The 11,146-nt window shown below is 45.4% G+C and overlaps 1 long non-coding RNA gene across 3 annotated transcripts in view; it reads left to right on the top strand.

The window, feature by feature from the left end:
• The first annotated feature begins 200 nt into the window (after window positions 1-200).
• LOC135114688 (uncharacterized) overlaps window positions 201-11,146 on the top strand; it is a 162,128-nt gene continuing 151,182 nt past the window's right edge. The window contains exon 1 of one of the 3 annotated variants that reach the window (XR_010275629.1): window positions 201-388. This is a non-coding gene — a long non-coding RNA (uncharacterized LOC135114688). The remainder of the gene's footprint in view (window positions 389-11,146) is intronic. The other 2 variants (XR_010275630.1, XR_010275626.1) reach the window with 2 other exon arrangements.

Here is an 11,146-nt window from a genome sequence, read left to right as displayed (position 1 = left end):
TATCTGGTAACTACAAAAGCACGGTAGATCATAATTAAAAGATGGTTCTACTGTAATAACACTTCAGATGTATTGATATAAATTTCAGATAATAAGTTAAGTAAACTTTTTAGTTCGTACATTACGTAACTTGCTAAATAACTGACTAGTCTCCTTTTTTTTTTTTTCGGCACGTGATCAAGTAGCGAAATATGGCAGCTCTGAGGCAACTCTGAGGAGGCCATGCGCGGGTTTGCCTGCGTTAATCACTTCGTGGTCATCCTTTTGTCATTGTTTGTTCCTTGATTGACCGGCGGCTTATAATATACCCCGTGCTTACCCACCCGGACCTCCCCTGCCTCCCCCACCGCCACGGGATGAGAGGCGAGGGTCTGCTGCAGCTGCTGAGGTGTGTGAGGTGAGAGTGATGTAAATGTGAGGCAAGTATGAGGTGAATGTGAGAAGATGACAGCGAGAGGCATTTAGGCACTGTTTAGGTCACTGAGCTGCGTCCACGGTGCATGGCTGCTTGTCTCACGGAATTCTGGACTTCCACCCTTGCGCATTCTGTCACCAGCCTTCCCACAGTTGCGCAGACCATCCCGACTTCTTTCTACCTGTTTGTCCAAAGCTTTTATCCATCCCTTGGCCCCCAGATGTCCTCAGACACTTCCCATTCCTCCTTTTTTAGTACTCCACGGTACATCCCTAACTTCCCAGCCCCCTGCATCGTCTCCATAACCCTCTTTCCTTACTTAGGTGGCCAGTGTCTCCCTAAACCAACTCCCAGCTGTCTACATCGTCTCTTCTCTCCCTCACGTAGGCTTCCTCAGCTCTCTCTCTCTCTCTCTCTCTCTCTCTCTCTCTCTCTCTCTCTCTCTCTCTCTCTCTCTCTCTCTCTCTCTCTCTCTCTCTCTCTCTCTCCTTACCCAGTTTCTTGCATCGTCTCACTTTTTCACCCTTGCAGCCCTCAGCGTCTCCCTGTCTCTCCCCGGCTATCTATCTCCTCCCTCTCCCCAGCTACACTCTACCCCGCCAACTCTTCCTCTCCGATGCACCCAGTTTCCTTCCTCTCATGGCTGTTTGTATTCTTTCCAACCTCTCTAATGTAAGCAAGGTTCTTCCATCCTCTCTGCCCCGTCCGTACCCTTAATAACTCCTCTATGTTGCTCAAGTTCATATAATTTATCTACTCCGGGTGTCTGTGGTGCATTGACAGTTTTATATGTTATCTGATTGTTCATATTGTTTCATATATGTTGCTGTGTTAGTTGTGAGGCTTACTAAGGTTTGTTATGCTGTTTAGTATGTTGTTGGTGCGATGCCATAATGTTTTGATGCTGTGGTGCATAACTAATGTTGCTAAAGACTCGTTATAAAGAAAGTAATCGTTAGCAGTTCTCCAGGTAAAGGAAGAAAACAAAAGTATATTGCCTTCCGTTTTGAGTCTCCTACCCCTACTTTTTTTTTTTCGATTTGAAATGCCTTTTTCATCACTTTATTAGTTTATTTATTGTTTATTTGCGTTGGCCGATCTCCCCAATAAAAAAAAAAAAAAAGCTTGAGTGCATTTTTTTTCAATTAGCACAAACTCCACGTAACAAGTTATCAGTTTTCCTCGTAGACAAGTTAGATCGTGTGTGTGTGTGTGTGTGTGTGTGTGTGTGTGTGTGTCCAGCTAGACCCTGAAAGCCTCAAATCTCCTTTGCTACGCTTATACAGTACTACACTGAACCATACGTGCTTGCGGCGGGTGAGCGAGTGATATAATCTGTGGAAGGCTCGTGAGTCAGATCTGGTAGTGATTTGTTTGGAGTGGCGGCGATGGTGGTGGTGGTGGTGGTGGTGGCGGCCGGGCACTTGCTGGTACTGGTACTCTCATAAAACCACCAGCAGAATATCACCTCTCTCTCTCTCTCTCTCTCTCTCTCTCTCTCTCTCTCTCTCTTGTTCCTAACCTCTATTTTTCCTCATCCTCTTGCTCTCCTTTGCCATTCCTCTCTCTTTCCTGCACATTTTCTCCTCTTCCTTCCCTCCCACGTTAATTTCATTTATCTCTCTCATTTCCTTATTATAATATTTTCCTCCTCCGTCTGGCTGTGTTCGTCTGGGTCTCTCTCTCTCTCTCTCTCTCTCTCTCTCTCTCTCTCTCTCTCTCTCTCTCTCTCTCTCTCTCTCTCTCTCTCTCTCTCTCTCTCTCTCTCTCTCTCTCTCTCTCTCTCTCTCCTCCCTTCGTCACGCTACTTAATGTCCCATCACGCAAACAAGTGCTGGTGAAAGAGAGAGAGAGAGAGAGAGAGAGAGAGAGAGAGAGAGAGAGAGAGAGAGAGAGACAGAGAGAGAGAGAGGTGGCAAAGTCGTGGCTATGAGTCCTATAAACTCTCCATGCTCTGTTTTAATAATATTTGGCAAATGCAAACACCGCTCTAACACACTCCTAATAATAACACACGTCAGTATTCCTTTTACTTCTCCATTTTAACAATTCCATGCTAAAAAAAAAATAATAATACACGGAAACACACAAAGAAAGCACCTATTACTTTAACGACTGTTTTTATCTTAGAGTGGACCTAACAGGTACAAAACTACAGGCACTAAAAGACCCCATTTGATCTCCCCCCACCCCCACATAAGGTACCTGTTAATTGGCTGACTGCTTCCCCTTTTACCTGAGCAGAAGCGAAAACTGTAGACCTGAATTACGTCATCACTCCTTTTGCTGGCAGTAGTGTAAAAACAAAAGCTGGGGACATAAACCTTACTTGTGTCTAGCTTCTATTCTCATCTCCGTCGTCTTTGGGGCATTGGTGTGTTTGGGAATTACACGCAAAACTTGTGCTAGATTTTATTAACGCACATCAGTCAAAGGGTTAATAGAAGGAGGAATGCGTTAGGTATTTGTTTTTTTCATTAATTCTTTCAATACGTGTGATTCTCCTTGTCTTTTCTTTCCTTTTTTTTTTCATCTGAAGACGTGAGAATAAAATGATTGTCAGTTCGCGTAACCCACATTTCGGTATAATTTTCCGTGACGTCAGAGAAATGATAGCCTTGGGGTTGACCGAGAGAGAGAGAGAGAGAGAGAGACGCACATACATACCTACACACACACACACACACACACACACACACACACACACACACACACACACACACACACACACACACACACACACACACACACATACACACAGGCAGACAAACAGACAGAGATGTACTGTACTGTCTGCCGGCCAAGCACAGTATCTATCCATCCATTTCTTCGCGGACTTATCAAGGCTTTAATCTATGGCGCACTGAAGCCTTGGAAACGCGTATCACTGCTTGACGGGCTGGCACCGATCATCCTTATCTAAGCTGCCAGGGAGGAGGAGGAGGAGGAGGAGGAGGAGGAGGAAGGGCAGAAGAGGAAGGAGGCAAGGATAGATAAGGAAGGAAAGACCAGAGAAGGAGAGTAGGTGCGGTAAGGGGATGAAGGGAAGGAAAGAGAAGAAGACAAGGTCAGAAGAAGAAGGAGGCAAGGGTAGATAAGGAAGGGAAGACTAGAGAAGAGGAGGAAAGGTACGGTAAGGGAGAGAAGGAAAGAGAAGACAAAGTAAGGGAGGGGAACAGGAGAAAAAGAAGAGGAGGGACGGAAAGGGAAAGAATGGAGGAAATACGACGAGGACAAGGGAGATAACAGAGGAGGGAAAGGAAAAAAGGGGAAGAAGAAAAGAAGAGAAGGGACAAGGGAGGAAAGAAGGCAAGGGAATGGAAGACAAGCGATGTAAACTAAGGAAAGAAAATAAAGGGAGGAAGAAAAGAAGAAAAGACAGAAAGAGATACGAAAAGAAGGCGAAGAAGCCAACATAGGATACGAAGGAAAGGAAGGAAAAGAAGGGACAGGGAAGGAAAGGAAAGCGAAGGAGATAAATACAGAACACACATGAAAGGGAGGGAAAGAGGATAGGAAGGAAGGGTAGAATGAAGGGAATAGGGGAGGAGCGATGACCCTTCCTGATAACAGAACTGTATGAGAGAGAGAGAGAGAGAAAAAAAAAGAATGAATTGTAGTACCAAGTGTGTGTGTGTATGTACGTATGTGTGTGTGTGTGTACGTAGGAAAGCCCGAGCTACATACGTACGTGAATCATGTGGGCAGTCCTTGCCATCGTTATCTATTAATCTTTTTTGAGTAACTGATGAGGAAGTTCATTGCTCTATTCATCAGGCGAAATTACACGCTGGCGAGATGGGATGAGTGAGTGAGGCGTGAGCGGAGGCGGCGGCTTCCCTCCCTCGCCTCTCAGACTCGCCCAGGGAGGCCACCAACCACTCACTGCCGGGGAAGGGCGAGTGAGTGGTTGGTGCCCCAGACAGGCCACCAACCACTCATTGCCTGGAAGGGCGAGTGGGTGGTGAGTGTTGACTGGTGGTGACTGGTGGTGGCTTGCGGGAAAGAGAAGTGTTTTGCTCAGCTAGGAAAGGAGAGTGGCAACGGAGAGGGAAAAGTAAGGCACTAGGGTGTGGTTTGTTGACTCTCTCACTGCTATGATTGTCCTTCGTTGGCATCTGGAGTGCTGTAAATGTTTGCATGGATATACTTGAAAAGAAGGAGAGAGAGAGAGAGAGAGAGAGAGAGAGAGAGAGAGAGAGAGAGAGAGAGAGAGAGAGAGAGAGAGAGAGAGAGAGAAAAATAAATAAACAGAAAGAAAAGAGAGAAAAGGAGGCTAATTTTGTCTTTTATAGGCCACAGAATTGTTCAAAAGGATGCACTACAAAAGTAATTCTTTAAAAAATTGTGATTATGAAAAAATAATAAATGGTGATTAAAACCTTTGCTGTTTACTAATGTTTAATTACGTTAGGATAAGCTATGTTAGGTCAGTGGTTAGGTTAAATTATGTGAAGTTTAGTTTTGTTTAATTAGGTTAGGATAAGCTATGTTAGGTCAGTGGTTAGGTTAAATTATGTGAAGTTTAGTTTTGTTGTGTTGGGTTTAATTAGTATAGGTTACATTAGATTAACTTAAGTAGTATTAGGTTACATTTGATTAGATTGTAGTACTGTAGATTTTTTTAGGTGAGGTTTGGTGAATTGAATTAAGAAGCGGGAATATCTGGAGGTTGGGGGGATGTCCTGGAGATAAATGTCCGGAAGGGAAAATGTTTAGGAGAAATATCCTTCACTCAGTAATGCTTAGCGGGGAAACTTTCAACTGTAAACTTTTATTATACCTGTAGCGTGTGTTTTGGTGGGCAATTTTGAAAACTCTCTCTCTCTCTCTCTCTCTCTCTCTCTCTCTCTCTCTCTCTCTCTCTCTCTCTCTCTCTCTCTCTCTCTCTCTCTCTCTCTCTCGGTAACCTACAACTCGGTATCGCTTGAAAAGTTGAAGTAATCATTTTATCATTTACCTTCATTAAGTATTTTCAACATTATAGCAGTGTACTTTGTATCACTAACACAGGCGGCGAAGAAGTCAAAAGTTTAAAATTTGTTGTTAGGTATTGCTTTCGTCAGAGTTATGGAAATTACTTACTTGCTGGAGGAGGGGGTGACTGAATTGGATTCGCGAAAGGTTAAGAAGAGAGTGGCTTTGGACTCGCGAGTTTGAGAAGGGTTTGTAAGGGTGCGGATAGCCAGACAATGCACAGAGATCAGGGGGGCGATAAAGCTAAAGGTGAGACTGACGTGGTTTGTGCAGAGGAGAGATGAGGAATACGTGGGGAGGAGGAGTAGGATGAGGAGGAGGAGGATGCACTGAAGGAGGACATGCGGGTGATGGGTGTAACAGAAAACGCAAAATACAAAAATAAGATAGCGACGGATGACATTATGTAGTGACCCCTAACTGGAGCACCCCAAAGAAGGAGGAGGAAGAGGAATACAAAAATAAATGTACAGCAACAACCCTACTGGCCATAACGATGCTGCCTGTGGAGAAGAAACAAGAAGAGCAGGAGAAAGAAGAGCAGGAGGGGTAAGAGAAGAACAAGAACAAGGGTGTAAATGGATTGCTGAGGGAGTGGCAATGTTCTGAGGACTTAAGCATGTGAGTGAGTGCGAGTGCGTGCGTGGTGACGGCTTGGGATGGAAGTGCGTGGGTTCTTGGCGGGCGTGTGAAGGGAGGGGCAGTATCCTGGTGACTCGCGAGGGCGGGGCGTGGTGGCGTGGTGGGCAGGGCGGCAGGGAGGGAATGAGCCTGTTCGTGCAGTCTTAACAAGCAAAAACAGCGATGCGTCCTGTCCCGTGTTGGTGCTGCTGGACAGGCCGGCTAATTGGCAGCGCGGGAGCCTGTTGGTGGTGGTGGTGGTGGTGGTGGTGGTAGTGGTGGTGGGTCGAGGCCTTGGCACAGGAACAGTTTGGACACAGGCCGTATTTGGCTCATTATTTAATTCAAGTATAGTATGGTGCAAATAACTTTCCGTGCCATGAAAAGATAAGGATGTAAAAAAAAAAAAAAAAATCGGTTGAGTTATGTTTAATTTCAGCAGTGTTGTGGAGGTAAGACTCGCACCAAGCTACCTTAGAAATTTGAGAATATTACCCAGGACCAAAATTTCCAGACATTTCAGCGTCTTACCTCGACTTTAACACCCTGCACTGGAAATAATTAAGATTCCAAGGTTGTATTCATGATTCTAGTGACACTTTAACCAGGACTGCACATCGTCAATGGGAGAGAAACACATGAAAACCCTACAAACCATCTGCTGGCCTTTGAAAACACTCCTTATGAGAACACAACACGTTTATAGAATACGGTCCGTGGTTTTAAAGACAAGCCAGCGTACAGCACGTCCTTTATGGGAGAATAAAGCATGGTGCCAACGGAACGTATAGAGCAGCAGTATGTGTTTTAGCAAGTAGCGTTTGCCACAGTAAGTACACGGTGCAAGTGGTTTATTTGACAGCAGTGTGACGGTGGACATTATCTTCACAAGGCTTGGTCGTGGGGAAGGGAGAGAGAGGGAGGGAAGGAGAGAGGGAGGTAGGGAGGGAAAGAGGGAAGGAGGCTGACTGGTGCACCCACACACACACACACACACACACACACACACACACACACACACACACACAGAGCCACCAACCAGAGAACACTTCCGAGGGACAAGACTTGATGCTAATTCCCCGTGATGACAAACTTCCTGCTGCAGACGGACCACACACACACACACACACACACACACACACACACACACACACACACACACACACACACACACACACACACACACACACAGGGTACTATGATGAGCCTGTCATGAGCACGCTCCATCCCCTCCCGTCCCCTTCAGACAGGTAATGAGGGGCGGCCAACACACATGATCACATTACGATACAGTCTGTCTGCGTCACTCACCTCTGCCACGCCCCTCCCCTTGCTGCACCCCGCCCCGCGCCGCCCCGCCCTCGTCAGGAGGCCGATGACGGGTCCTGCAACACGTGAGAGAGAGAGAGAGAGAGAGAGAGAGAGAGAGAGAGAGAGAGAGAGAGAGAGAGAGAGAGAGTAGTGTGTCAAGGAAAGCAATTAGTAACTCAATAATTTTCTGGAAGCACAAGTCACGAATGGGCGCACTGCATATTGATGTGTCTTACAGATGTGCCTGCGCGTATCATCAGACATGCACGTGTGGCTTAATGGCCTCCTCGGCACACACACACACACACACACACACACACACACACACACACACACACACACACACACACACAAGGGCAAGAACAAGAACAAGGGTGAGGCACACACTAAAAAAAAAAAAGGATGATGAATGTTCAGGTTTTTACCCATAACATTCATAACTAGAACTTGTGTACATAGAAGTGACAGACGACAGGTGACGGGTGACAAGGCGGGACGGAGAGAGAGAGAGAGAGAGAGAGAGAGAGAGAGAGAGAGGGAGAGGGAGGGACAGGTATGAGTATGAAGGCAGCAACGTGGCGTCATCTGTCGGCGGCCAGTGACACTACACCACACTCTCCTCCCTCCAGTTGTCTCCTTACCTCTCTCTCTCTCTCTCTCTCTCTCTCTCTCTCTCTCTCTCTCTCTCTCTCTCTCTCTCTCTCTCCGTGCCTCTCCCTCACTCACTCACTCACTCACAAACAGCAGCACGACATGGGTGACTTGCACGCTCCAGAGACAGTGACGTCACGGAAGAATGAGGAGAGGCAATACACAGCCATTTCCTCATTGCGCGAAGTGGTATGAGTGGTGTCGTGGCGCTTGGGGGGAGGAGCGAAGCAGGTGTGTGTGTGTGTGTGTGTGTGTGTGTGTGTGTGTGTGGGACCTGAATGGATGTTTACTGATCACACACGAATTTGCACCTGCAGAGAGAGAGAAAATACACACACACACACACACACACACACACACACACACACACACACACACACACACACACACAATTACCTACAACTGGCTCTTTCTCCTCTCTTCTATCTTCCTCTCTTTCTCTTCCTCTTTTTCGTATCCTTTCTCTTCCTCCCTTTCTTTCTCTCTCTTTCTCTTCCTCTTACTCTTATGTTCTTCCTCTCTTCCTTCCCCTCTCTTACTTCCCTCCTTCCCTCCCTGGCTCCCTCTCTCAGCCACTTTACCCGGCGAAGTAATTGGCGAGCCCAGGTGGAGAAATATCGGCAATAAAACAGCGGCGAAGGAGCGAAAATTTACGATGAGACGAGACGTTAAAAAGAGACGAAGGACACTGGGACAGCCTGTCATTAAACGCGATAATAAAAGACGAGAACGATAAAGCTGCGACATAAATTGACCTGAGTAAGTCATGCACTGTGTGTTTTGTTGAAGGCTGAAGGAATGTGGTGCTGTTGCTTCTGGCGTTGGTGGTGATGGTGGTGGTGGTTGATGGTGGTGGTGGTGGTGGTGGTGTGTAGAGGGAAGTAGTAGTAGTAGTAGTAGTAGTAGTAGTAGTGTAGGTAAATGTTATGATGTATTAAGGTGCCATTCGTGTCATTGGTGTTAGATACGATTTTCTTTTTTTTCGTGGTTGAAAAGGAAAGAGAGAAAATAGAAAGAAAATATCGGATCACGGGTATCGCGGTGTTGTATTTACTGTAGTGGTGAAGTGTTTTTTCTGGTGATGTTTTCCTGGTAGTGACAGTGTATGCTCCACCCACGCCACACACCACGCTGCACTCAACACACACCTGTGGCTCTGCAGGTGTGTGTGTGTGTGTGTGTGTGTGTGTGTGTGTGTGTGTGTGTGTGTGTGTCTCCGACCGTCCTCACGAAATGCACTGGGAGAAATAAAAAAAATATCTGCTCCCATGATTAAATGAAACTGCTGTCGCTCCCAAGTGGTCGTTAGTGAAATTCTCCCAAAACATCCTCACGCCATTAAAATTCCCACCTGTAAATAAATAAACAGTAAAACGAAGGGGAGAAATGATGAAATAAATCTGGGATAAAATGAATTAATAAGTATTCCTAAGGCTAGCAAGGTCGATGTGTTGGGGTGAAGGGAAAGGGAGTAAAAGAGTAATGATAGAGACTTAGTGCATCGTCTAAATGAGGAAGGACCTGCCTGCCTTGCTGTGTGTTCCCTTGTGTGTCTCCTGTGTGTCCCTTCACTAGCAAATATTTACTTAGCTGATCAGATCATCGACGTGGCTTCAAGGGAGATAAACAACGCAGAGGTGTACTGTACGTTATGTTGATGTTCATGAGTACTTTGAGTTTATCATTGTTACTGTTGTTGTGGATGGTGGTGGTGGTGGTGGTGGTGGTGGTGATGGTGGTGGTGGTGGTTTTCGGGGTGTGATTTTCCACATGTGTTTAAGGATGATGTTTCTGATAGTTTTCCATATGTGTCGATAAAAAATGTGGTGATAGTGATGATGATGATGATGATGGTGATGTTTCTTTCTGTAGGTGTCATTTTACACGTCTGTATCGGGGAGATGGTTTTGACACTTGTTCCTCATCTGGCTCGGTAAAAATTATGGTGATGATGATGATGATAGTGATGGTGGTGATGATTTTCTCCACACATGATTTTCCACGTCTATACGGGATCGATGCTATTGACAGTTCTCCACCTGGCTTGATGATGATGATGGTTAAGACGGTGATGGCTATAGTTACGATGGTGAGATACAACAATGTTCCCTCATCTTCCATGTCACCATCTTCCACGTGCGTCACCTTCCTTTATGAATGTGATATATATATATTTTTTTCATATTCAGTTACATTTAAGTTATTGTATCTCATTTTATCGAATCTTCCAATGACTTTTGCTGCTTATATCCTGTGTCTACGTGCGGCGCTGCATGACCCCGTTGTTGTGACATAAAATCATTCACTCAGCCAATCAGTTCGTTCCCATAATTCCATCTCCTTATTGTCACTGTCCTTTCAACCCCACACACTCTATGGCCTTGGAAGCTTCTCTCACACCTCCCTCTCTCCCTCCAAACTCTATTACATTACTATATACACGCCCACGCCTTGCAGACACGCACACTTGCTTTCCTTCCAGTCACTGTCCTCTCAGCTCCACACTGTCTGCTGTTTACTGTCTTTCACTAACCCCAACACCTGGAAATAATAAAAATAAATAATAACCCACAAAAAAAAAAAAACTACACAAAATTTCAAACGCTAAGTGGAAAAGAAATAATACAAAGGAAATATTGGGAAGAAATATTTACTGTTCAAGGAGAAGGGAAGGAAGAGGAAGATGAAGATATTACACCTTCAACTAATAAGTGATAGAGAAAGACACTTACACCTACACCTCCCATACACACTCTATATTCACTCTTGCCCCTTTCACCTCATCATTATCTTACTAAGCCTGTCCATTCTTCCTCGTTATCAGACTGGCAGATAGATAGATGTTTCCTACACCACCGATGCACACTCAGAAGAATTTGGTGTATACTCATTTCTGTCCATAAAACTCCACTGTCCTGTTACTGTACTCCTCTCAATTCTCCTTCATTGCTAGACAGACGCACGTATTCAGAAAGCGTCCTGCTATCTTATCCCGACTATTTTCAACGGCCACAAATTCGATTAGCTGGGTTCTCAAATGTGTTTCTCCTGTTAATGATGTAGAAATGTTGTTAATCTGTTTGTAGAACCGTAAAATCAAACTTAAAAACCCGTGTCACTTCAACATGAGGAGGTGCGGCCAGAAGTCTTTCAAAATAAGATCCCAGACTC

Source organism: Scylla paramamosain, chromosome 2 (genome assembly GCF_035594125.1).
Source record: "Scylla paramamosain isolate STU-SP2022 chromosome 2, ASM3559412v1, whole genome shotgun sequence".
Taxonomy (NCBI): Eukaryota; Metazoa; Arthropoda; class Malacostraca; order Decapoda; family Portunidae; genus Scylla; species Scylla paramamosain.
The sequence above is the reverse complement of the archived record's forward strand: the minus strand, read 5'-3'. Positions and strand labels throughout refer to the sequence as shown.